The 27,624-nt window shown below is 44.2% G+C and overlaps 1 protein-coding gene and 1 long non-coding RNA gene across 6 annotated transcripts in view; one reads left to right on the forward strand and one right to left on the reverse strand.

Annotated features, from left to right (window-relative positions):
* Nucleotides 1–2,765: 2,765 nt before the first annotated feature.
* On the reverse strand, nt 2,766–4,933 carry LOC122461872. The gene is made up of 2 exons (XR_006284093.1): nt 4,339–4,933; nt 2,766–3,391 (listed from the first exon to the last, which is right to left on the reverse strand). It is a non-coding gene; the product is annotated as an uncharacterized LOC122461872 (long non-coding RNA).
* The window catches only part of MAP3K13 (mitogen-activated protein kinase kinase kinase 13), a 132,950-nt gene continuing 110,241 nt past the window's right edge, over nt 4,916–27,624 (forward strand). For 2 of the 5 annotated variants that reach the window (XM_007052612.4, XM_037908333.2), the window contains exons 1-2: nt 4,938–5,091; nt 12,587–12,716. The gene's annotated coding sequence lies outside the window, so the exon portion shown is untranslated. Of the gene's footprint in view, nt 5,092–12,586; nt 12,717–18,806; nt 18,928–27,624 lie in introns of all 5 variants that reach the window. The other 3 variants (XM_037908335.2, XM_043523193.1, XM_037908334.2) reach the window with 3 other exon arrangements.

Raw genomic sequence — 27,624 nt, forward strand, 5'->3', positions numbered from 1 at the left:
ACAGGCCTGAGCACGAGACTCTTTGCTACCTTGCCCCGAGGCGGGGCTGGGGCTCTGTAATTGTGTTTATTGTTCAGCAGACCACAGGCCCGAGCTCATGTCTCCCATCGCCCCGCAGATTCCCCATGTCAGGTGACCCCCGGAGACGTAATGGGGTGGCTTGGCCACCCACAGACCCAGAGGAGGAGGAGCCACCTCTGGGGAAAAATGGACTACAGATGGACACTTGAGTAGTGTCAACGAGTGAGCAAAAACCCTCCCTCTTGAATTTTTCTTCTGAGCTTCCCTATCACCTCATTTCTGTCCTCATAATCAAACTGTCTTCTTCCAAACTGTCTACAAGGAAACTCATATTCGACTCCTAAATTTTCCACCATTTCTTTGGCAGCAATGATGGCATATTCAAATCTGGTCTCTCTGTAGACCACAATGAAATCAAGGCAGCTTCTCATCAAAGTTGTGGTGGCCACGCTGCCCATCAACTGATTTTGTAATGCCTTCCTTACGTTACTTGGAACAGAATATTGTGCCAAACCACAATTGAGACCAGAAATTTGAAGTCCATGATCTGGTTTACCAGGCTTTGTGTCGTGTCAGATTCGGCTTCAGCTTTACTCGACTGGGCCAGTTCCAAGAAGGCATCATAAACCTTAGTCATTTGGTACCCCCGTGGCCTTACGGCTGTCAATGCAGCTCTACCAGTGAGTTTCACTTAGTGGCTTCATGGTCAGATTTATAACATTGTCAGTGAAGATCTTCCATGTGATAGTTGATGCTGAAAACAGGACATATACCCTTTGCAGTACTCCAAAAAGAGATACTGAATCTAAGGGCTGGTCTACACTACACAGTTAGGTCAACCTAAGGCAGCTTACATCAACCTAATTAGGTCAGTGTCTACACTTCAGCCTTGCTCCTGCCAATGTAAGTGCCCTACTACACCGACATAATAACTCCATGAGAAGTACAAGCCTCATGTCGGTGTAATTAGGGTGAGACGAGTGTCTGTGTAGACACTGCGTTTTTACATGGGCTTGTGACGGGTTGGATCACAGAAACCCCTCTGGGGCTGCCAACTGATGTGCCAAGACTACTTCTGCCCTTGCTTTCCCTATCAACTTGGGATTCCAGAACCCTGCCAGGTGGTGCCAGACATGCTTACCGGCCACAAACACAGACCCAGATCTAAACCACGTCCCACAAACTGCGAGCTTAACTGAAAGCAGCTTAAGAAGTGTTCTGTCACTCAGATGCCCAACTCCCAATAGGGTCCAAACCCCAATAAATCCGCTTCACCCGCTTTATAAGTGTAAAGCTTATACAGGGTAAACTCATAAATTGTTCGCCTTCTATAACACTGATAGAGAGAGATGCACAGCTGTTTGCCCATCCCCACCAGGTATTATTATTTAACCCAGAGTATATATTAAGTAAAAAGTGATTTTATTAAATACAGAACGTAGGATTTAAGTAGTTCCAAGTAATAACAGACAGAACAAAGTGAATTACCAAGCAAAATAAAATAAAACATGCAAGTCTATGCCTAATACAGTAAGAAAATTGAATACAGATAAAACCTCACCCTCAGAGGTGTTCCAGTAAGCTTCCTTTTACTAACTAGTCTCCTTCTAGTCTGGGTCCAGCAATCACTCACACCCCCTGTAGTTACTGTCCTTTGTTCCAGTTTCTCTCAGGTATCCTTGGTGGCGGAGAGGCTCTCTCTTGAGCCAGCTGAAGACAAAATGGAGGGGTCTCCCAAGGCTTTATATAGTTTCTCCTTGTGGGTCTAAACCCCTTCCTCCACCTGTGTAGAATTACAGGTACAAAATGGAGTTTGAGTCATGCATGGACATGAGACTCCAAAACTGTACAGGCCAAGCCACATAGCCAGGAAAGCTCAGATGTGGATTGGTGTCTATTAAGGTCTATTGTCAGCTTAAGTGTTTCTTGACTGGGCACTTAACTCGCACATTCCTTTCTAAAGAAGCTGACCAAATGCCTTACGAAGGCTATTTAAAAATCAAACAAGTACACAGCCAATATTCATAACTTCAAATACAAAAATGATACATGCATACAGATAGGATGAATATATTCAGTAGATCATAACCTTTACAGAGATGTTACATGGCAAATGTGACATAAAACATATTCCAGTTATGTCATATATACATTCATGAGCATATTCCCATAAAGCATTATGGGGTGCAACATCACAGGCCTGTTAGCTGTTTTGTCAATTTCATGGCAGGAGCCATGAAATTGATAAGAAAGCTGGGTAGCTAAAGCCCAGCTATCCCCTGCTTCCTGCCAAGGTGAGAAGCCCCAGGCGGCTCTCCCCCGCATATACACACACCCCAGCTCCCGATGGGGAACGGGGAGAGCAGCTTGCTGGGAGCCTGTGGGGTAGTTGGGCTCCCACCAGGGAGTCGCCAGCGGAGCGGAGAGATCGGGCTCTCAGCTCCTCCCACTGCCCCTCTTAGGATGGTGGAAGCGCACTTGGTGAGGAAGGATGTGCACCACCGATCCAAGGAGGACATTCAGCCACCACAGTAATTACTCCGATGGTGCAAGTCAACCTAATGTAGGTTGAGTTATGTTTCTAGTGTAGATATACTCTAAAGAAAATGACGCTGCATCTGACTCAACCAGGTTGAGGAAATGGCAGCCACAAAGCAAGCTCTTGGATTCAGCATAAAGATCCTTGCCTGGATGCCACTGTTTCTTCCTTTCATGTTCATGCAGTTGTCAGAGCCTTGGCTGCAGCAGTCCTGAAGCTTTATTTTATTCTCATTCAAAATGTTCATAAACAGTTCGGTTAGGCCTTTTCCAGTAGAGTTGTCCACAAACCAGAAACAGATAAAGTGTTCCTTTGCGGGATACAGCCATCCCCGTCATCAACAAATCTTACTGTGGAATGTCATCTTTTCACTGTGACTAATGTTGGGAGTGCAATCCATTATTCTGGCATAGTACTTCGCTTTGGCGAAGCCACATCAATAGGTTATCAAGCACCTTCCTTGTCATAAGGTCAATAAATTTGTTTTGAATTATTTCACTGCAGTTATGGTCCACAGCTTCTTTACAAACTACTCAACATAGGTGCTCATGCATGACATCAACGTATTTCCCAAGGAGCTCTACCAAACAGAGGAAATTACCACTATGTTCAGTGAACAACTTACCTGACGAGCCTCAGAAAGGCAAATTATTCTTTGCAAGGAAGAGGGTAATTGAGATCAGATGCTTGAGCACATTCCTCCAATGCTGAGTTTCTACATGAATGCTGCGCTGGTTTTCTGCATCTATACATTTATTCAGCTTGAGCCTGGACTTGACCTCCATCCATTTGTAGTAGGCCATAAAAGGTTCTACAAAGGTCCAGAACATTCTAGAAGGTTAGTGAAAAATGAATCCACATAGGAAATACCCCGAGACATTTTACTTTAAACATTCTATTTTCCCTTTTGTTGCTAACAACAAAAACAGCACTGAGAGCCTAGTGTGCCCTCCCCCCACCAGCAAGCCAAGCACCCCAGGCTGTCGCCTGCTCTTAAGTGTGGCCCTGGGCAGAGCAGGAGGCAGGGTAGAGCCATGGCTGGGCTAGGAGCAGAGTGGGGCTGGGGTCAAAGACTGGCTCAGTGAAGCTCCCTCTTCACCTCCCCAAACATTCCTCCACACCCCCTGGGAGGAATGCCCCACAGTTTGGGGAACACTGATGTAGACAAATTGCAGAGTCCAGAGGAGAGCAACAAACATGATAAAAGGTTTAGAAAACCTGACCTGTAGGGAAAGGGGGAAAGAAGTGGGCATGTTTAGACAGCTGAGTGGGACACACCAAATCTTCAAGTCCATTAAGGGCTGTTAGGAAGAGGATGGTGATTGTCTGTTCTCCTAGAGTTGCGAGCTTTCTAATCTCACAAAACTGAACACCCTTGCCCAGTCTCAGCCGACTCCATCCCCGACCCTCACTCGCTTTCACCAGGGTGGGGCAAACGGTTGGGGTGTGGGCAGGAGTGAGGGCTCTGGCTAGGGGAGCAGACTCTGGGGTGGGGCTGGGAATGAGGGGTTTGGGGTTCAGAAGGGGGCTCCGGGCTGGGGCTGAGAGGTTGGAGTGCGGCAGAGGGCTTCGGGCTAGGGGTGTGGTGCGGGAGGGGGTGTGGGCTCTGGGGTGGGGCTGGGGATGAGGGGTTTGGGATGCAGGAGGTGGGTCAGGGTCGTGGCAGGGGGTTGGAGTGTGGGCTCCAGGAGGGAGTTTGGTTGCAGGAAGGGGTTCTGACCTGGGGCAGGAGGGTAGGGTGTGGGATGGGGTTCAGGCTCTGCCTTGGCAGCGCTTACCTCAGGCGGCTCCCAGTTAGCAGTGCAGTGGGGCTGAGGAAGGCTCCCTGTCTGTCCTGGCTTTGCACAGCTCCTGGAAGCAGCCAGCATGTCCAGCTCCTAGGTGGAGGATCCGGGTGCCTCTGCAACTCCTATTGGCCAAAGGGAGGTGTAGAGCCATGGGTGGGAGCTGGGGTACGGGTCAGTGAATGGAACCCCTACAGCCTCCCCGTGCCTAGGAGCTGGATATGCCAGCTACTTCCGGGAGCCACGTGGAGCCAGGCTGCCCCCCAGGCCGAGGTGCCCCCTCTGGCAGGGCAGGGTACCCTGTGGGGGAAGAGCGCTCCCCCCCCTCAGCGTTATAAGTAGCCGACCCGCCAGCCTGGTCCTTTGGGGGAGCGCGGCGCGCGCCAGGAGCGGGGCCATGGCCAGGGCAGAGCTGGGATTGGAGGGGGAGCGGCGCACGAGACGGAAGCCAGCGGGAGATCAACAGAACGGTACAGCTTCTACCCCGCCCGCGGCGCTCGCCTCCCGATTCCCGAACCCCTAGTGCGCACGCGTGTGGCTCAGCTGCTTCCCCAGGTATCTTGGAGCCGGCAGTGACGTCACCAGCGTCGGATGGCTTTGGCTGGGGGTAGTGCCTTGTTCTGCATGGAGGAAATGACGCGTTTGTTGACGCAGTAGGTAACGTAGCAGGTGGTAGCAGCGGGGCTGCAGTGGCAGTCTGAGGCGGTGGCTGGGCGCTCCCGGTGAGTGCGCGTAGCCCTTGGCTAGGTAATGTGGGGCGCTTCTTCTAACGCCGGGAGCGGGAGAGGGGCGGAGCCGAGCGGGCGTGATGGGGGGCGCAGGGGCGCGGGCATGGGGCGCAGGGAGAGGAGGCGGAGCCAAGCGGGTGGGCATGTGCGGGCGGGGAGAAGCCGGGCGGGCGGGCAGGCTGTTGGGGGGCCGTGTGGACTCGGGGTGCCAGGGCAGCGAGTGGGAGAATGGGTTGGTGAGGGGTGTGCACGGGTGTCATCGGGACCAGTGGGGGCAATGCCAGGAGAGAGAGAGGTGGGAGACTGGGAGGGGCAGTGGAAAGGAGGCTGTAGCCGCTGTGAAGTGAGCTGTAGCTCACGAAAGCTTATGCTCAAATAAATTGGTTAGTCTCTAAGGTGCCACAAGTCCTTCTTTTCTTTTTGAGATTGTTACAGTGGCTGCATTGTTCCTAGCACTTCAGAGCCATATGCTCCAATGCTGCCTTTTATTTCTAGCCCCACCTGTTTTTCCAGCCACCCATCAATACTTCACCCACCTATACCCTCTGCATTTCTCCCCAAATGCCAGGGAGGGACCCTGTGCTGAGAAAAAGGAAGCTGGTAGGCAGTTGGAAGAAACACTGAGTAGCTTTCTAATTCAGTGTCAGTGCTGAAGTTTGTCAGTAGTTCTGGAAGGGACAATCATAGGCTACTAAGGGCACGGCTTCACTAGCAACATTAAAGTGCTTTAATGTAGCTGTGTAGTCATGGCACCAAAAAAACCACCTTTATGGGAATAGCTACCATTGGGTGCGCTGTCTACACTGCTACTTTACGGAGCTAAAACTTGTAGCACTCAGAAGGGGTGTTTTTTCACACCCCTGAGCGAGAAAGTTGCAGCGCTGTAAAGTGGCAGTGTAGACAAGGCCTTAGTTACATCCTATATTAGTTACTGTATATAATAGACATAAGTTTTGAATTTCATATGTTGTCAAAGAGAGAATGTATTCTCCTGGGGACTCAGTAGGCCTTTATCCAGAGTGTCTCAGTTCAGAAATTAAGCCAAATAATTCAAAGTCCTGAAACTTCAAAGCTCTTGGTAATATGAGGATATGTACAAATATTTTAAAAAGGAGATTATAGGCCCCCTTTTCTCCTATCCTAATTAACGCAGGTTAGTGTTTGTGGTCCCAGATTAGATTAAACTGATTTTTAGAGACACTTGATTTGTTTCATTTTTCCCCCTCTCATTGCATTACTACAGTGGAATTTTAGAGTTTTTGGGTGCCTTAAATGTTCATTTCTTACAGTAACATGTTTGGGTTTCTTTTATGTCTAATGTTAACTCGTTTTAGGATAATTACAGCATCCCTGTAATGTTCTTTAATTTAAGTTACTGATATGTACTGTCAACCTTAACTACATCTTCAAGTAGTTGTTTTTGGCTGGGAATTTCCTTCATTATTTTAAATTATGAAAATTTCATACATGACTCCTAAACAAAAAACCAAAGAGAATGCTGTCATGCAATGTTTCTAATGATTTGGAGATATAAAATACCAGTCTTAAATTATTGAACTTTTAGTGGGAAAGCCACTGGTGGCACAAAACAGGAAGAGTGCACTGGCCAGTGTAGCTGGCTTACAGCTGCTTTAAATTACTGGAGCAGGGCAAAGCAACCAAAGTGAGTCTGGTCCTTACTTTTCAATTGGTTTAGTGATCTATGTTAGTGAGACTGGTGCTGTGTGAAGTTGGGGCAGGGAGAGCCCCGTCTCTGAGTCACAGTGTGTCTCTGGTTTAAGGTATCCCCCTGTGCCCCAGAATCAATTCTCCCAGCAGTGCTGCTTTAATATGCCGTGGAACTGAGGCAGCAGTACCATGATGCCTAAACTAGCATGCAGCCATGGAATCTTTAATGAGACATCACAGTTGCGCCAGTTCATCTACCAGTGGAAACTCTTGACATCTGTATTTAGTCTCGATCATACCACTGCTCATTACGACCAATAGAACTGTCATTAATAACTTAGTGTAATTGAAACTTACCTGTGAGATTTCAACTAGTTCTAATTATATGGAAACTTTGAAGTGTCTCAGTTTTAATATATTTGGGACAAAGAAAATCCTGATGCAGGATGCTAAATTTGTCAAGGAGCCTATCTTTTAATTAATAATTCATAAACTAAGATTTCCTTGTCAACTCTTGGAACATTTATTTGTACTAGGTCTGTTGATTAATGGTAGTTAATTCACACGATTAACTCAAAAAAATTAATTGCACTGTTAAACATTAGAATACCAACTGAAATTTATTAAATATTTTGGATGTTTTTCTATATTTTCAAATATATCTATTTAAATTACAATACAGAATACAAAATGTACAGTGCTCACTTTATATTATTTTTATTACAAATATTTGCACTGTAAAAATGATAAATATAAGAAATAGTTTGTTACATAACTGCAGTCAAAAACAAAACAATGTAAAACTTTAGAGCCTACAAGTCCACTCAGTCCTACTTCTTGTTCAGCCAATAACTAAGAGAAATAAGTTTGTTTATATTTACGGGAGATAATGCTGCCACTTCTTAATTACAATGTCACCTGAAAGTGAGAACAGGCATTTGCATGGCACTGTTCTAGCTGGCGTCACAAGACATTTATGTGCCAGATCCGCTAAAGATTCATATGCCTCTTCATGCTTCAGCCATCATTCCAGAGGATATGCTTCCGTGCGGATGATGCTGTTTAAAAAAATGAGTTAATTAAATTTGTGACTGAACTCCTTGGGGGAGAACTGTATGTCTCCTGCTCTGTTTTACCCGCATTCTGCCATATATTTCATAGAATCTCGGGGTTGGAAGGGACCTCAGGAGGTCATCTAGTCCAACCCCCTGCTCAAAGCAGGACCAATCCCCAACTAAACCATCCCAGCCAGGGCTTTGTCAAGCCTGACCTTAAAAACCTCTAAGGAAGGAGATTCCACCACCTCTCTAGGTAACCCATTCCAGTACTTCACCACCCTCCTAGTGAAAAAGTTTTTCCTAATATCCAACCTAAACCTCCCCCACTGCAACTTGAGATCATTACTCCTCGTTCTGTCATCTCCTCCCACTGAGAACAGTCTAGATCTGTCCTCTTTGGAACCCCCTTTCAGGTAGTTGAAAGCAGCGCTCAAATCCCCCCTCATTCTTCTCTTCTGCAGACTAAATAATCCCAGTTCCCTCAACCTCTCCTCATAAATCATGTGCTTCAGCCCTCTGACCCTTTTTTTTTTTTTTTGGCCTCCGCTGGACTCTTTCCAATTTTTCCACATCCTTCTTGTAGTGTGGTGCCCAAAACTGGACACAGTATGCCAGATGAGGCCTCACCAATGCCGAATAGAGCGGAATGATGACGTGCCTCGATCTGCTGACAGTGCTCCTACTTATACAGCCCAAAATGCCGTTAGCCTTCTTGGCAACAAGGGCACACTGTTGAGTCTCATCCAGCTTCTTGTCCACTGTAACCCCTAGGTACTTTTCTGCAGAACTGCTGCCTAGCCGCTCGATCCCTATTCTGTAGCAGTGCATGGGATTCTTCCATCCCACAGTGCGTTTCATGTTATAGCCATCTCGGATGATGACCCAGCACATGTTGTTCATTTTAAGAACACTTTCACTGCAAATTTGACAAAATGCAAAGAAGGTGCCAGTGTGAAATTTCTAAAGAAAGCTGCAGTACTCAACCCAAGATTTAAGAATCTGAAGTGCCTTCCAGAAGCTGAGAGGGTTGAGGTATGGAGCATGCTTTCAGAAGTCTTAAAAGAGCAACGCTCTGATGTGGAAACTATGAAACCCAAACCACCAAAAAAGAAAATCAACCTTCTGCTGGTGGCATCTGAATCATGATGATGAAAATGAACATGTCGGTCTACACTGTTTTAGATGGTTATCAAGCAGAACCCATCATCAGCATGGACACATGTCCCCTGGAATGATAGCTGAAGCATGAAGGGACATATGAATCTGGCATGTAAATATCTTGCAACCCTAGCTACAACAGTGCCATGCAAACGCCTGTTCTCACTTTTGGGTGACGTAAACAAGAAGCAGGCAGCATTATCTTCTGCAAATATAAACAAACTTATTTGTCTGAGCGATTGGCTGAACAAGACGTAGGACTGGTTGGACTTGTAGGTGCTAAAGTTTTATATTTTATTTTTGAATGCAGGATTTTTTGGACATAATTCTACGTTTGTAAGTTCAACTTTCATGATAGAGATTGCACTTCAATACTTGTATTAGGTGAATTGAAAAATACTATTTCTTTTGTTTTTTACAGTGAAAATATTTGTAATCAAAAATAAAGTGAGCACTGAACACTGTGTTCTGTGTTGTAATTGAAATGAATATATTTGAAAATGTAGAAAGTGTCCAAAAATATTTTAAAAAATTGATCGCAATTAATCATGCTGTTAAAGAATAATAGAAAACCATTTATTTAATTGCTTTAATTGCAGCCCTAATTTAAATATTTTTTGATGTTTTCTACATTTTCAAATATATTCATTTCAATTACAACACAGAATATGAAGTGTACTATGCTCACTTTATATTTATTTATGCTGACAAAAAGGTGGACATCCTGATTAAGGTCCAGTGGCAGTACCCTAGTGCCTAGTTTGGAGGAACTGAGAGAAATGATATTTTATGACAGATTGCATTGATATTTATTTTGTGTCCTTTACATCTGGGCAAAAAGAAAATTAGTCAAGCTCTGGCTCACTCAGAAGCGTTTTACAGCTGGGTTTCCTCTTTTGAGTCTCATGTATTTATAATTAGAAGGTGGTTCTGGGTACAATGGGTCACCCTCATCTGTTACAAATTGATGCATCCAGTTTATGGCAGATGCGTGGTCTTGTTTTAAGCATAAGACTGTGCGTTGTGAGGTCTGGATTTTATTCAGTCACTTCCACGAACTTCCTGGGGTCTTGAAACCATTTTAATCTCTATTTCTCAGTTTTTTCCATCTGTAAAATGGAGATAAATGACTTAAAGAGGCTTAATTCATTAATGTTTAGAAAATGCTTTGTTGCTGTGTAGAAGGGCTGTGTGGTGGTGGTGGGTTACGTTTTTTGTTTTCCAGTCCACTTCACCACCCTTCCCATTTATTAGCAGTCTGATTTATGAGCTCAGTACCGTAATGTGGTGCTCATTTCCATATATCTTTATGGCAGAATTCTGCTCTCAGATATGCAGGCAGAGCTCCAGTTGAAATTTGTGAGTTTTGTTTGGGTTTCTGAGGTCTGGATTTAGCACTTGGATTGAGACTTCTTCTTAGAGTTCAGGGGCTTAATCTGAGAGTTTTTCTTGGCTTCTTTGTGTAATGCTGATGGCCATTGTTGAAGGCCCATTTAAACTATAAAGCTACCAAGTTTAAAAGTAACCTGCAAAAACATGTGAGAACTGAGGTGTGCACTTTCTCAGCCCTTAATTGAATAAGTACAGGGACTGAAACCGTCACAGAGAATTTCCTGAACTGTTGGTCAGGGATTTGAATTAAAAACATATAAATACCTGTATTTTAAGACCATTTTCCAATTATCTAGTCCTGTGGTTCTCAAAGTATTTGTATTGGTGACACCTTTCATATAGCAAGCTTCTGAATGCAGCCCCCCTTAAAATTAAAACCCCCTGTTTTTAGTTTATATTTAATTTAACAGGGACTCAGGGTGCCAGCCCCACTCCTGGCAGGATTGACACTTTGTGACTCCCAGGTAATAACCTTGTGATCCCCTGGGGGGTTGCAATCCCCAGTTTGGGAACCCGAGCTAGACTGATCACCTCCATATCACAGAATAAAAACAGTTTTAAACTGTCTGACTAAAAATCCCTTCCCTTCTCAGTCACACTTATAAGATTATATGCACTTTTGGTACTTGTGATGTGATAATGCTAGTTTTTCTGTTACCTTTAGAGTCCTCCAGGAAAGTCAGGGTAGCATGAGCTGAATTTCTAGTGTAAAAATACAAACAAAAGGGAGGAAAAATGGTCTGTGGTAGTGTGGAGGAAGGGTGTGGAAATAGCCTCTTGGTCTCCTTTATGCATAATAAACAAGGAAACACAATTGCTTCCTTTGTAGATCACCTTTAATCAGGGCCCTGTGTATTCCATGATTCTGCCATTGCTGCAGAATTATGCTCTAGAATTTCCACTTTAAATGTTTCAGAAATATTCTTTACAACAGGTGTCAACTGCCCTTTTCATTTAATGGGTTGTTAACTCTGAAACCTAAAAATGACAGCTGCATGTTGAAAACTGAAATTGTGGGGACAGTATAAAATGAATGTAATATCCAACTATATATCACAGAGGTAGCTGCACTGACTAGATTAATTTTTTTTATATTTAATGCATTAAGATTCTCCATTAAATATGTATCTGAATCTTCCTCAGAACTCCCAGCAGCAGCAACTGCAGAATGTAGGGACCTTACTTTAGAATGTAGATCCGTTTACTGTGAAGTGAATGAGGTCTTGCATTGAGTAGCTGTGACTGGCCAGGCTATAGCATGGTTTGGTTCAGTTTGTGCAGATAGGGACAAATGTTATTACCTTGACAAAGCCCTGGCTGGGATGATTTAGTCGGGGATTGGTCCTGCTTTGAGCAGGGGGTTGAACTAGATGACCTCCTGAGGTCCCTTCCAACCCTGATATTCTATGATTCTATGAATGAATTAGCCCTGGTGAAGACCTAGTCTGAATCATGGTGTATAGCTTTTTAAACAATTGTCTGTTACACAGTTTGGCTGCCTCCACACACATGCCATGCTATAACTTGGTTTGGGCACAGCCAAATTAAATTACTGTCAAACTAGGTTATTCTGCCTGAAAAATGGGCCTACAGTAACATTCAGTACTCTTAGTGTGAGTGGAGGTTGTTTTGCTATTAAGAGCCTTGTCATAGTTTCTTAGCGCTATATATGCTATAACTTTGTTGTCCCATTCATGCTACAAACAAAAGGCAATCACTTTGTAGCATGGATGGAATTAGCATGGTCTAGGTTTACGTGCTGGCATGGTTAGAATAGTCTCCGAGACCCTGGGAAAATCAAATACCACAGAACTACACGACAGTTTTTCAGCCACATATGAAATCGCAGTGTCCGAAATTAAAAACCGAAAGCCATGTAAATGAATAAAGTGTGAACAGCATAGGCTAGGAGTCTTGAGACTAATGTTCTGTTCATGGCTTTGCCACTGAACTGCTGTGTGACCTTGGGGAAGTGCCTTCACCTGTCTTTTACTAATAGTTCGTACAGCACCTAATGCAATGGGTCCCTGAGCTCGGTTGATGTTACAATGTCATGATGTTAACAGACAACCTCTCCTTGCCCAAGCAGAACTGTGGTTCTGAGCAGAATAATTGTCCACTTTGTTTGGATTTGAGATGAACTTTTATGGAGCCATCAGAAAACAGGAAAAGTGCAGTATGTATGTAACAGTGTGCGCTTTATTGGAGATATATACATTAAATTGGCGTTCTTTTCAGATCTCCAGAATACCAATTTCTGTGAAGAGCACCATACGGATCAAATTAACAGAAACACATGGACCACTAAGTCTTTCAAAAATGAGCAAATTCATACTTTTCTACTGGAACCCACAGTGTCTTGAAAAAGGTAAGGGGTTATTTTTGGTTGCTCTCTATGGCAGGTGAGCTCTTCAATATCTTAGGGTCCTGATTATGCAGAGTGATTAGGGTAGGTAGACCTTTACATCAGTTCAGAATGCCTTTGGCTTTCTGAAGAAGTGCAGGCTGAAGACAAATATGGATTTAGGATCCCATATTTTGAAAATCTTAGCCAGCATTCTTCACTTCCTGTCCTAAACTCTTCTAAATGTTTGCATGCTATTTAAACAGTGGCAACATCTTGCCTAACAAATAGCTGTGTGTTAGTGACGATTCGGCATTGGAGAGACCCCATCTGAAGTACTGTGTCCAGTTTTGGGCCCCACGCTACAAGAAGGATGTGGAAAAATTGGAAAGAGTCCAGCGGAGGGCAACAAAAATTATTAGGGGGCTGGAGCACATGATTTATGAGGAGAGGCTGAGGGAACTGGGATTATTTAGTCTGCAGAAGAGAAGAATGAGGGGGGATTTGAGCGCTGCTTTCAACTACCTGAAAGGGGGTTCCAAAGAGGACAGATCTAGACTGTTCTCAGTGGGAGGAGATGACAGAACGAGGAGTAATGATCTCAAGTTGCAGTGGGGGAGGTTTAGGTTGGATATTAGGAAAAACTTTTTCACTAGGAGGGTGGTAAAGCACTGGAATAGGTTACCTGGGAGGTGGTGGAATCTCCTTCCTTAGAGGTTTTTAAGGTCAGGCTTGATAAAGCCCTGGCTGGGATGATTTAGTTGGGGATTGGTCCTGCTTTGAGCAGGGGGTTGGACAAGATGACCTCCTGAGGTCCCTTCCAACCCTGATATTTTATGATTCTATGATAAAGACTTACAGCTCACTGGGATCTGTGGCAGGTCGCTGCTGGGGGAGCCTCAATCAGCTCCTACCACTCCAGCCCCAATCAGGGGAAATGGATTGCTAGGTTTGGATAATCACTGACTGCACCTGCCAGCCTCTTAAGGCAGAAGCTATAAGGCTGGGAGGAAGTGAGGCTCAGGGAGAGGTAGGAGCCTGCTACTCTGTTGCTGACCAGGCCTGGGTTAGGCCAAGCCATTGTAAATACTCTGTATATAGTAGGAAACTGGTGGTGGGAAATGGACACAAATAAAGAGCATGGATGTTGCACGAGCTTGGAGCCTCCCTGAGTTTGGGAGGAGCAGGGTCAAGGGGCTGAATACTCAGGGGCGCAACGGGCTCCCCATTACAGGATCTTTCAGACTGAATGCTGTAATAAATGTAGTATTATTATTATATATTGCTATTATATTGTTATAGACATGGCATAGAACAATTTTCTAATATTAGGGTTTTTTTGAGTAGTTTTCACCCAAAAGGAAATTAGGCAATTGTAGCAGCAAAACTAGTAATTCATGGACTTCTGATGTAAATGTGGATGGTTGCTAAAACATAAATTTGAAAGCGTTGTTAAATGTTTGTCTGGGGATTCAGTATGATCTCTCAGCACCCTGGATAGTTAATATAGAGCAGGTTAGCAGCTAGGACAGAAAGATCTCAGAATAATTTTCTTTGTCCCAGTTAAGTCAAGAACTATTATAACAGTAGTAATAAGATCACAAGAAGATAAACAAAAGGATAAGGGAAGTGTCAGTCTGATGAGAGGGAAAGGAGGGGCAGTCTGCATGAGTGCATCAGTAAGGCAGAGTTTGGCATTGGAGAAGTAAATTGTGAGAGGCTTCAAATACCAGTGGGGATACAGAAATACTATAAAAGCATCTAGAGACATCAGAAATGTGAACAGCATAACTCTCCCACCCCCCCAAAATGAGATTCAACTTGGAAAAATCCTTCTCGGGAAACAGTAAATAATGATAAATACTGAAGTTAAATGAGAAGGAAAAATCTTTAAAATGGTAATGTTGAAAGAGATGTAGGGGGGCTAATGGAGAGCAAATTATATATGAGTTTGCGGCAATCTGTGGTAGTCAAAAGGCAGATTCAATTTTTGGGCTGCCATGCATGAGGGCATCACATCACAGAGCACGACAAATTAGTCCTTCTTCCTGGCTCCAGTGCGAACACATCGGTAATACTGCTTTGTACACTGCGAGAAATAGACTTATAAACTAGAGAGAGTTTTCAAACAGCAACAGAAGTGATCGGGGGCTGAAGAGATTGATCTATGAGGAGAGGTTAAAAGATGATTACAGGTGGGTTGAAGAGTACATATATGTTTGAAAGGTGTGAACAAAAGAGAAGGAAATAGTACAAGGGTTCTCAAACTGGTCAGCGAGGCTCAGGCTTCGGCTTCAGCCCTAAGTGGTGGGGCTCAGGCTACAGACTCCCTGTCCAGGGCTGAAGCCCTTGGGCTTTGGCCCCGGGACAGCGGGGCTTCGGTCCCCCATCTTGTAGTCGTGTAGTATTATGAAGGGCTTTAAGCTCTGCTGATGAAAAATACTATATAAGTGCTAAGCATGTCCATATATTATTTAATTCTTGTCTCTGTTGAGGCTATTTTCATTGTCTGAGGATGGGACCAGGAACAGTGCTAGCCTCTTTGCTTCCTTGCCCCTGATGTACTTGTCCTTTCAGGTCACATTGAGCCATGGCCACATCCTCATTCTCCCCCTTGCTAGTGTTAGGGAAAGCAAGGCTAGGAACATCACTCCCCATTCTGGGAGTCATAGGAGTTGGACCTTCATTGCCACATAAATCAGAGGGAGTTGATTGGGGCTTGCTGCTTCTCTCTCTGCCCTACCTTCTGCAGAGGCCGGGGTGGTGGTGTTTTTCCCCGCAGAGTCCTTCTGAGTGATGGATGTTTCAAATGTCACTGGGTCTCAGTTGTGGGGGGAGGGAGCCATCTCACTAGTGCCCTGTAGCTCTGTCTGGTCTGAGAGGCCTTTGGATGTATTTAGACCCAATGCTAAGTTCACAGCTCAGCAATTCCTGGCCCGATAGAGCGAGCTGAGTGCCAGTGCTCCATTCCATTGCCCAGCCTGGAATTCCTGATCTTTTTTCACCTCATGGTATTGAAGTTCCTCAAGGGGTTTTACACACTTGCCCACCAGTCAGAGAACCTGCTCCTGCTGGGGACTTGGTCCTCCTGAAGCTCTTGGAGCCTCTGTTTGAGGCTCTTTCAGATGTTCCTTTCCCCATCTCACTCTGAAGTTGGTCTTCCTGGTGGCTGACACTTCAGCCACAAGAGTGAATGAACTTCCGGTGCTTATGGCCCAATCCTCCATATGACAGGACAAGGTCACTACTAAGGTGGTCTTGGAATTTCATTTGAGCCAGTCAGTCCACCTGTCTTGTTACTGAAACCACACTAGATGCTGGGGGAAGAGAAGCTATAGCTCTTGGTGTTACCAGGACTTTGCTTTATTATATTGACAGGACCAAACCGGTTAGAACATTGTCCCTTCTGTTTATTGCCACAGCTAGATGTTCTAAAGGTCCATCCATCTCTCCATAGAGAACGTGGAAATGGGTAACGCAGCATATCTCGCTATGTGCCTGGCATGCTGCTTCCACTGAACATTGCTCCACCAGAGCTCAAGCAACATCCTCTTCCTGCTTCAGGAATGTGCCAATATCAGAAATCTGTAATGTGGAGAAACCCACTGACCTTTGTCAAACACCATGCCTTAGACTTAGTTACTAGCTCAGATGCCACGTTCATGAGAGCCGTACTTCAGTTACTGTTTGATGCAACTGGAACTCTTCGTTTCCTGCCATCCTGAGAGGATGCTGCCTGCCAGTCACTTACAGTGGGATCCACAGTGACTCATGCTGAAAGAGGAAAAAAATGTTGACTTACCCTCTGCAATAACTGTGGTTCTTAGAGATATTGTAGTCAGTGTAGATCCCATGACCCAGCTCAATCCCTATTGAGTCCTCAGCTACCATGGGCTTTAAATTGCGAGGGAAGTGAGGGAGGGTCACAGGTGCCCTGCCGTTACATGCACCTGTAGTGGGAACCACACTGATGACAGCATCTCAAAGAAGCACAGTTTTACTGTAGTATAAGTAGGGCTCTGTGTCTGTCATGGAGGTCATGGATTCCGTGACTTCTGCAGCGGCCAGTGTAGCTGAACCCAAGGCTGCCCAAGCAGCTCTGCAGCCAGCCACACAGGCTGCTGCTCTGGTGGCCCCGGGCAGCTGGCCACAGGGACCACCCAAGCAGATGCCAATGGGGTTGGCCCCAGGACAACCCCCCTTCCCCGCATGGAGGTGGCCCCCACCCCCGGGGCACTCTCCTCCATGCGGTGGTGGTTGGAGCATTTGCCGGCCCACCACGGGGCTCCCCCTTTGGCAGGGCCGGAGCAGCAATGGGCCCCCATGGGGTCCCTTCCCCGCAGCGGGGCCCCGGCTTTCCCCCTGCAGCATGCCTCCACGACATAGAAGTCATGGACAGGTCATGGGGCCCTGATTTTTTTTTTTTGGTTTTTGCCTGTGACCTATCCATGACTTTTTACTAAAAATACTCATGATTAAATTGTAGCCTTAAGTATAAGTAACCTTTTTGGTCCCCTCCTTCCCCCCCCCCCCCACCCCCCCCCCCCCCCCCCCCCCCCCGGTGTGTTGTATTACCATAGAAACAGAAGCAAAGCAATATATACTTAAGTGCAATATTGTTACCCTTGAGCTTTGCCTCTGCTGGAATTCCCCTGTTATTTCAGAAATATCTATTTGTGGAGTTTCGATAGAACCTGGTTTCATGTGACATAATCATTGAGGCATATCAGCCACTAGGTATCTGTGTACCTTGACCTTTGGGTTTGTGCCAGGGGGATGCACAAATATAGTAACTCACAGCATGAAAAAAGCAAGTATTTAAAAAATGAGATTGAATCATGTTTACAGAAAAGTCTTCGTATGGATATATTTTTGTAGGGAGAGCTTGTGGTGAAGAACTGGAAATAAAACTGTATCTATTGCTGACTGTAGTGTTTTTGAGTTCTCTGAATGAAAAAATGGCCAACTACTTCTTGTATTGTCTCCACTCCTGTAAAGAGTGTGTTCAGATAAATAAGAGGTTTTTTAGTTCTCAGAGTTGTGGGGAAACAAAACATAAAATGTATTGTTCCCAACACAGCAATGCCTGTAGTTAAAGTTGCATAAGTGTTCCCATTTTAAAAGTGTCTTTCATTTGTGTGTAACTTTCAAAAGTTTTACCATTTGTGTTTAAAATTGGCCATGTTTGCTCTCAGCCTGTGTGGAGCACCACTGCCTACCTGGTGGGTTTGGACTAGCCACTGCCTCAGTTTCCCCTTCTTGGACTCCTGATAACTTCAGCATTGGCTTTAATGTGTTGAGTGACACCCTTTTGTGGGGGCTGGGTTTATTAACAAAGTTCAAAAGAAAACACAAGAACTCCCCCCAGCCTTCCTAGCTGGCTCACAACCCTTGGTGCAAGGTTCTTAGTCCTGTCCCTGCTGAGGCTTTCCACTAAGCAGACTCACTCTCTATCAAGTAGCAGTTCCTAACAGCGCTTTCTGCCTGGAGTCTCCCTTCTCTTAGCTCTGGCTCTCCACAGGCTTCTGTCTTATTTTCACCTCAAAAGGCCTGATTTAGCCACATGAACTTCTTGTAACATGACTTAGCTTATTCTCTCTGCCTGTAATTGTGTTACAGGTAGGGCTGGACTCTTCTCCCCTGAAAGAGGCCAGCCTCCCTGTGCACTGTGCCTTTTGGTTTTGGGTGACAATCTATTTTGATTTGGCTGAACTTTGTAAGGATTTAGAAGACATCCACAGTGCACATGCCATGATTTCTATTCATAACAGGTATCTATTTAATTCTTTTTATTGCGCATGACTATGGGTATGGAGTATGAGCTGTGAGGGTGTTCATGGAACTAGACAGGATGCTGATTGAGAGCACTGAAGAAGGGAGGTTATAATGGAAGCATTTAGGCCTCTTTATAACTGCCATTACACACTCCAGCTAGAAGTTCATATCTATGTATTTTTATTAAAATTCTTTGCTAGAAGAACAGTTAAGTTCCCGAGTAAGTGTGCACTGTTCTGGAAATGTCAATCTTAATGGCATAGGCATAACTGACCCACTGTGCATATGAATTATTATACAGTCTCTAAAGACATGATTCCATACCATTTTTCCCCGCAGGATGCCGGCCTCTTTGGGCTGCTTGGACAGTGAATGAAACTGGCTTATGTACCTCATAAATCCTGTCTTCATTCAGCAGAGTTGATTGGCATGCTGTGAGTGATGCAAGGATCACGTATTGGTCAGTGATGATAAAATATTGAACAGGCGCTACATTCACTGAGTCTCCTATGCTAATCCTACCTATGCAGTGAATAAGACATGGTTCCTGTGGGGAAAATGGCATGTGCTCATGTATTTTGAGACTCTGTTGTAATGCATATGTGTACAGGGCAGAGGTGAACATTAATATCCCGATTAACTTGGTATTTCCTGTCTATTGGGTAGCATGCCAGGCCATGATTTGTCAGCTGCTCCTCTCTAGACACCTGCTTTCCTCATCCGCCATCTTTCTCTGTAGGGCTGTGATTATCAACAGATTGTATAAAGAAAGTTACCACGTGACACCAAGAGTGCTAGGAAATCAAAACACTATATTTTTTGACCCTGTTGGAAAAGTCAGAGCTGCTTCACAGAAGACTAGCATCCAGCTGCATTAGCGGTGACAGGTACATGGGCTCTGCAAATGGTTCTCACCACCAGCCATCAGTGCTGAAAAGAAATCTAAACCAAAGCTTCTAGATAGGCGTGTTTAATGGCCAAATTAACCATTTAATTGCCTTTTTGAGGATTGATTGAGGATGTTATCACATTTGTGCAATCTCCGTATAGTGTTCTGAAGGGAGATCAGTATTACCGTTACTTCTTATACTTGATGGCATATAGTCAGTGCACTCCCTGCTTCTTAGCAAGCACATCACAATGTACTTATATGTACTTCACAATCTGCCAGGTTGTTCTTTATGTGAGTTAAAAGCTAAGCCCCTTAATGAGCTAAAGCTGTTATGTGGGGGGTTTCCAGTAGGCTGGACAGGTTTAAATAGTCTCAGTAGTTTGTAGCCAATCACTTTGAAAATTGCTAAGACATTCCTCTTTATTAGGCTCTTGCATTGTGAGCTAACCTATGCTTTCCCAGTTTGTTCTGACACTTGCTTGTCAGTTCAATAGTTGTAGCACTGCGTGAACTAGAAGCCAGTATCCTAATATAGTTGTATTAATCTAGCTATAGCAAGAATAGGTGAGTTAGAGCTGCTTGAGATTTATTTAAAGTCAAGAGGGAGAGAGAGAGTGTAACCCTTCCCTTTAATCAGCTGATTGGCAAGTATTACTTAAACAGGAAGTGACATGGGGAGGAGAAAGGCTAGGGGCTTTTAAATGCAGAGTTGTCCCCCTTCTGGTGGCAGAGCAGGAGGGAGTGCAAGAGGGAGAGCTGCTCCAAATGGGCTTCTGCTCTGTCTTCAGGTACATTTGTTTTAGATGGGGGCAATGTGTTAGTTTCTGGGCACATAAATTGTCTTTGTTTTCCTGTTTAAAGCCCCTTTAAGACTGTTGTTAATGCACAATCACTTGTGTGGACCCCAAAAATGTTGTCTGTGGAACTGATTTCTGATAAATGTCACAGGACTCCCTGACTCTGCAAGCTTCAGCATCTCAATCTGTCCCTTCCATTAAAGGGAAAGCATCTGGGAGGCCTTGCAGGAGTTAGTTCAAAAACCCTTGTTACATATTAAACCGTTGTGTATGCCCTGGGGTTCACATAGAGTATGACAGAAGTCTATAAAATCATGACAGGTGTGGAGAAAATAAATAAGGAAGTGTTATTTAATCCTTGTAACACAAGAACTAGGGGTCACCAAATGACATTAATAGGCAGCAGGTTTAAAACAAACAAAAGGAAGTATTTCTTCATGCAATGCACAGTCAACCTGTGGAACTCTTTGCCAGAGGATGTTGTGAAGGCCAAAACTATAACAGGGTTAAAAAAAGAACTAGATAAGCTCATGGAGGATAGGACCATCAATGACTACTAGCCATGATGGGCAGGAATGCAAAACCATGCTCTGAATTGTCCCTAGCTGTTGTGTGCTAGAAGCTGGGAATGGATGACCGGAGATGGATCATTTGATGATTACTTGTTCTGTTCATTCCCTCTGAAGCACCTGGCATTGGCCACTGTCAGAAGACAGGATACTGGGCTAGATGGATCTTTGGTCTGACCCAGAATGACCATTCTTATGTTCACTGGCTCACTCCTGCTGGAGCAATACAAAGGGCCAAACTGTCAAAGTATCTGAAATGTAAAACTTTCTTATAAGAATTTCCCTTATTCTCTGTAAGCGTATAGTCTTTTAGAGGGAAATTCCTTCCTATACAGTTCCTGAGATGGTATTAATCAAGGTGTTAACTTTCCTTATTGTGTGGGGAGTGGCAGGGGGAAGAATGTTTAGACTGTCATTTTTGGGTGACTCTTGATACAGTTGAATCCTGTTCCTTGTCAGTTTATTTTTAAGACAAGGCAAAACAGGAGGAGAGGAAAGAAAGTGCAACAGATGTCTGTTTCTAGTTCAGCTGCTGGGAAACAACAAGCACAGCATATGATCTTATTAGCCCTTCAGCTCTTGGCAAAACTTTTACCAGTATCAGGCTGCTTAAGGCATTATTCAGAGCTTTCTTTTTCATTACAGCAGTGTTACAAGGATGGGTTTATCTTAAGACCGACTTTTACTAGATAGAAAGCAAAAAAGAAACAGAAGTAGTACAATAGGGAAGTAAAAATCACCGTAGGGAAGGGGTGGCAGCAGGTTCCCATGCCAGATGGTGGTCAGGATTCATTCAAACCTAACAGATGGGGGTGATTATCATCTGGCTCCTTCTCCTCTATTCAGGACGTCTTTCAGGATCACGCCCAGTGGTGTGATGGCACATTCCTTGGTCACAGCAGTCGGTGTTGATAGCTGTGATGATGAAGTTCACTTCCTCTCCTTCAGTTTAGCTCCTTTAAACTATCCAGTCCACAATCAAGTTGCTAAGTAATGCTCCTCCCCCCCCCCCCCAATTCAGGAAAAGCCATGTCTAGAAAGGGGTGGCAACATCAGCTATCAAAATTAATATTTATTATTTGTATTGTCATAGTCCCCAGGAGCCCTAGACATGGACCAAGACCCCATTGTGCAAACACAGAACAAAAAGAATTTGCCAAAGAATGCAAAAGAATTTACGTTCTAAGTATAAGGCAAGAGACAACAGATGGATACAGACAGACGGGAGTAGAAAACAGTGACAAGACAATATTTGTTAGCATGACAGGCTGTCTCTCAGCACATCAGCGACCTAACCATTCTCAAGTTTTTTGGAAGCAACTGAAGAAAAATACTGAGGTGGATTTGCAGATGTTTATGGGGAGCTTCTTTCAAGCCTGCATGATGATAAGAAGCTGGCATTGTTGGCTGATTCGATGGGGAAGTCAACATCTTGATAGTGAGTGATCAGTAAGGTGTGGTTTGGCCATGAAAAGCCTTGCTAGTGAGGACAAATAGCTTGTGTTTTATGCAGTAGAAAAGAGGGAGCCAGTGCAGGGATGCAAGGACGGTGTGACATGGCCAAAGTGATGGGCTAGGAAAATGATCCTTGCACAAACATTCTGAATGGATATGAGCAGGCAAGATTGCATTTGTCAAGGCCAGAGAGAATATTGCTGTACTAACTGAGCTGTGAGATGATGAGAGCCTGGACGAGAGTTTTAGCTGTGTGGCGGGATAAGAAAGGCTGTATCTTAGAGGTGTTATTCAGAAAGAATCTGCAAACATTAGATTTACCCTGGATGTGAGGACCTAGAGAGACTTCCAAGTGAAAGATGATGCCCAGGTTATATGGGCCTGCATGACAGGCAGGAGAGTGGTGTTGTCCACAGTAATCAAGAAAGGAGGTAGCAGGGACGGCTTAGGGGGAAGATTGATCTTGATCCGATGGCTAATTATCCATGAGGAGATGTCAGAGAAACAGGCTGAGATTTTAGTTTTTTATGGGAGACAAGTCAGGAGTAGAGAGGTAGATCTGATGGTAGTTGAATCTGTGTTTTGTGAATGACATTATCCAGAGATAAGGTATAGAGGGAGAAGAGAAGGGGACCAAGGACAGAACCCTGTGGAACCCCCTCAGAAAGTGAGAAGGCAAGAGGAGGATCCTCCAAAGAACATGCTGAAGCAGCAATTAAAGAGGTATGAGGAGAACAAGGAGAGGACAGGTTAATGGAAGCCAAGTGGAAGACAAAATTTCAAGAGGAGGAGCATAGTCAGTGGTATTGAAGGTGGCTGTCAGGTCACAGAAGATGAGAATGGAGTACTGGGTCTGAGCTTTGTCTATGAAGAGGTAATTAGAGATTTTGGCGAGAGCAGTTTCAGTGGAGTGCAAGGGATGTGTGACAGATTGTACAAGCAGAACTCCAAACAGCGATGTAGACAACGTATTCAATGAGCCTAGAGATGGAAGGGAGATACGGTGGTAGCTGGAGAGGCAAATGGGGTCCAGGGTGGTTATTTTTTAAGATAGGAGACACTAAAGCATGCTTGCATTATGAGGGGAAAGAGCAAGAGGAGAGTGAGGGTATGAGACTGGGTGTAAGGGAGATTAGAAGATGGGATGGGGTCACTGCCACAAATAGAGGAATTAGAAGAAGAGAGCAGATGAGAAATTTCTGCATGTGTGACAAGGAAGTAAGACGAGAAGGGGGAATGGTAGGTGTGCCAAGGGAGAAAGATCACGTGATATTTAGTCACTTTTCTCTTGGAAGAAATTGGTTAGAGCCTATGCAAAGAAAAATGTGGAGGCAGGAGAGAAGGAGGATTTGAGGAGTGAATCAAAGATGGCCAAAAGGTGGCTGGGATTGAAGACATGGGATTCAATTAAGGTGGAGAAGAAGAGTTTTTAGCTAGGAAGATGGCAGAGGTGAAGGGTGCGTGAACAAAATTATAATGGAGTAAGTCAGCCTGGACATGGGATTTCCGCCAGAGATGCTCCAACAGTGCACCACCTTCTCCTGTCATTCTACTGCCATTTTGATTTGTTGCCATAAGCAATTTTGTGACCTTACCAGAATCCCTGCAAACCCCTAATCTGTTCTTTTAGTTTAAACGTGTTTTGTTTGTACTAGTTTCTTTGGCTCCATCTTTCACTTATTTTATCAATGGTTTTATATAACAGGTCAACTGAACTTTCATCTGTTTTTAACAACTCAGTGTGATGGGCTGGACCCCTTGGGAAGCCACCTGATGTGCTGAGATACCACTGAGTCTACCTGTTCTGCCAGCATGGGCCCCCTTTAACCCGTCTTGCTGAGCCAAGCTCTTAAAACCTCCTCTAACACATATAGGCAGGACCACACCCAGCTGCAGATCAGCTCTGGGAAGACTCAGTTGAAGGAACTTGCTCCAGCCCTCAGATGTCCACCTCCCTTGGAGTGCAGACTCAAAGATATATTATGAAATTCACCCCCTCCCTCAATGTGGATAGAAGTGTGCATGCTTCTTGCCCCCACAGTTAGAAATGACAGAAACTGGGTTTAGTAATAAACAAAACAAGTTTTATTAACTATGAAAGTCAGATTTTACGTGGTAAAAGGGGTAACAAACAGAACAAAGCAGATTACTAAACAAATGAAATCAAGCACGCAAACTAACCTAGTTTCACTAAAGAAATTGGTTACAAATAGTATTTCTCACCCTAGATATTGCAGGCAAAGGTTGCAAAGTTTCTGTGTTTCAGAGTTACAGTTATATTGCTTTTCAGACTAGACCCCTGTTTCAGTCTGGATTCCCCGCTTGCCTTTCCTTCAGGTGGCTTTTGCAATCTTTCTTCTTGGGCAGACAGCCATGGAGAGGAGGATTCCTGCTTGCCTTCCTCTTCACCCTTAAATAGGATTTACATAAGGTGGGACTCCTTTGTTTCCCAAACTTGACCCCCTTATAGTGGAAACTTACAAGAAGTCCCAAGTAATGGTTTAGTGTCAGGTGACAAGACTACGTGACTCTGTAGTATCACATCATCCATGAGTCAGTGGCAGTATGGAGCGTCCACAGGAAGGCCAAGTCCATTTCATAGTCTATTGTCCTTGATGATGGGCCATCCGATGTGTCTGGGTTTTCCATTGTTCTACCAGAAGTGTTGGCAGTGGACGTCACCCAAAGTAGTGTAGTTGAAATACAGATACATTGTCAATATTCCTAACTTTAGATACAGAAATGATACAGGCATGCAAATTGGATAATCACATTCAGTAAATTATCACCTTTCCAATGATATCTCACATGAGCCATCTTGCATAAAGCACATCTCAGTTATGTCATATTCATGTCATAAGCATATTTTATAAAGAATATGGAATGACACATCACACTCAGGTCACAGGCCCTTGCACACCAGCAGCCTTTGAATGCTGTTTTATTTCCCGTCTCATTTCTATATACATTCTTCTCCTCTGGTTCTCCATGGGCATTGCCCTTCCTTGTATGTGCCTGCCATGCTGCTCTTGATCAGCAAGTGGCTTGCAGCACTCACTCTTCTCCTTACTCATCCTCCAGTTCCTCCACTCGCCTCCTCTTTTCTTTCCAGTCCTAGGATGATCTTATTCTTCAGTGTTTTTCTAAGCTGGTTGAGCCTATATTTGAGGCACCATCTTTTGAACTCTGTTTGAGGGTATACAGCCTTCATCCTACTATGTTGTCTAGTGTGCTATAGCAGCCTCTTAAAAGGAAATGAACAGTTAACAGGTATATTAAAAGTTAATATACTTTCTTCTTGTGTTTTAAATCTGTCATTTAAGATAAGGATGCCTTATGCAGCAGTGTGTTTTCCTAAGTTCTTTTAGTTTTGCCCGTGTTCTTTCACATCATTTCATCCCATCAGCTGAAGAGCTTCAAGGCGGGAACACACAGTGTAATGATAAATATATTTATCCTGCTATGGATCTTCTGTGTTGAACAATTTTAACTCATGGGGACAGACCTTCCTTATTGGGTATATTTGAACCAGTAGCTTCTTTTCCAGTCTTTCTGCCTCCTCAGAATAGAGCAGATGTTTCCTCCTCTGTACTTTGACAGAACTCCTGCAAGGAATCCTTTCTTAGTGAAATGAATTTCCCATTGATTTTTTTTATGGCAATTTTACTCTCTCTCCTGGAGTGATTATGGAGAAACTGAACTGAGTGGCCTGGTGAGGGGCTTTTATTATCCTTATCTGCAAGTAATGTTTTCTATCAGGTAGGAAACTCTGTCCCATCCTCGTGGATGATTACCTGATCTCAGATATTCATGCCTTTGTCACCTTTGACTACAGCAGTGTGATATACCTAAGCATGAAGACTTCAGCATTTAGGAAACTCCAACTACCACAGAATGCTGCAACACATCTCCTCAGCTACATGGGTTACTCTGACCACATCAAATCCATCCCTCCCTCTGTGTACTGGCTCCCCATAGAATATAGAGTCAAGTTTAAGGCCTTGGTCCTTATTTTCAAGACACTCAGGATATTTAAAAGGGGAGCCAGGATATTTAAAAGGGCCTAAAGCTCTGGGATAAAGACTGTGGTTGATATTTCTGCTCCTCAGGCGCAATGGTACGTTGTGCTCCTCTGTGCAGCAGAAAGCTTTTTAAGGGTCTGGTTCCAGACTGTGGGACAAATTCTTTCAGAAAGTAAGAACCATCTCAAACCTCCCCACTTTTCACTCCAAGTGCAAGGTGCACTTCCTTGACCTGTCTTCCATAATATAAACACAGAGAAGTGTTGACCTTTAAAAACCCCCCAATAAACAAAGAAGAGTGTGTGGGTGGGTGGGGGGGGGGGGGGAACCATTGCAGACTGTGGATTGGGAAGAACATTTGTGCCCTTGAATGAAGTTATATCTGCCCTTCTAAAAACTGCTAACATACAAACCTAGAAAATTCTTCCTCTATGCCCCCAGCCTGCAAATCAGCTCTTGTCAGTACCTGTTAAAAAAACAAAACACCCCCACCCCCCACCCCTAGCGTACCTGGTGGAGAGAGTCCCTCCTCCTCCTCCTGAGGAACCAGCATGAGCACCATCTGTGCTGCCACATCTTGGTATTAGGGCTCCATAAACAGATCCTGAGGTTCCAGCAAGGCCTTGTGAATCTCTACACAAAACAATGACACTAGCTAAGTGATAGGTCTCAAAATATAATTGTAAATGGGGAAACATCATTGAGCGAGTGTGTTTCTAGTGGGGTCCTGCAGGAATCTGTCCTTGGTCTATTGCTAATTAAAATTTTATTAATGAACTGGAAGAAAACATAAAAATCATCACTGATAAAGTTTGTAGATGACACACAAATTGGGGGAGAGGTAAATAAAGAAAAGGATAGGTCACTGATACAGAGCAATTGGATTGCTTGGTAAACTGGGTGCAAGCGAACAATATATGTTTCAATATGGCTAACTGTAAACATATACATCTAGGAACAAAAGAATGTAGGCCATTCTTCCAGGATGGGTAACTCTATCCTGGGAATCAATGACTCTGAAAAAGATTTAGGGTCACAGTGAACAGGAGCTCCTCATTCAGTGCTGTGGCCAAAAGTACTAATGCAATCCTGGGATGCATAAATAAAGAAATCTTGAGTAGGAGTAGAGCGGTTAATTTGCCTCTGTATTTGGCGCTGGGGTGACTATTGCTGGAATCCTGTGTCCAGTTCTGGTGTCCACAAGTCAAGAAGGATATTGATAAATTGTAGAGGGTTTAGAGAAGAATCACAAGAATGAAGAAAGGATTAGAAAACATTCCTGAGAGTGAACCAGGGATCACCCAATGAAATTAATAGGCAGCAGGTTTAAAACAAACAAAAGGAAGTACTTTTTCACACACTGCAGAGTCAACCTATGGGACTTGTTGCCAGGGGATGTTGTGAAGAACAAAAGTATAACTG

Source organism: Chelonia mydas, chromosome 9, assembly GCF_015237465.2.
Source record: "Chelonia mydas isolate rCheMyd1 chromosome 9, rCheMyd1.pri.v2, whole genome shotgun sequence".
In the NCBI taxonomy this organism is placed as follows: Eukaryota; Metazoa; Chordata; order Testudines; family Cheloniidae; genus Chelonia; species Chelonia mydas.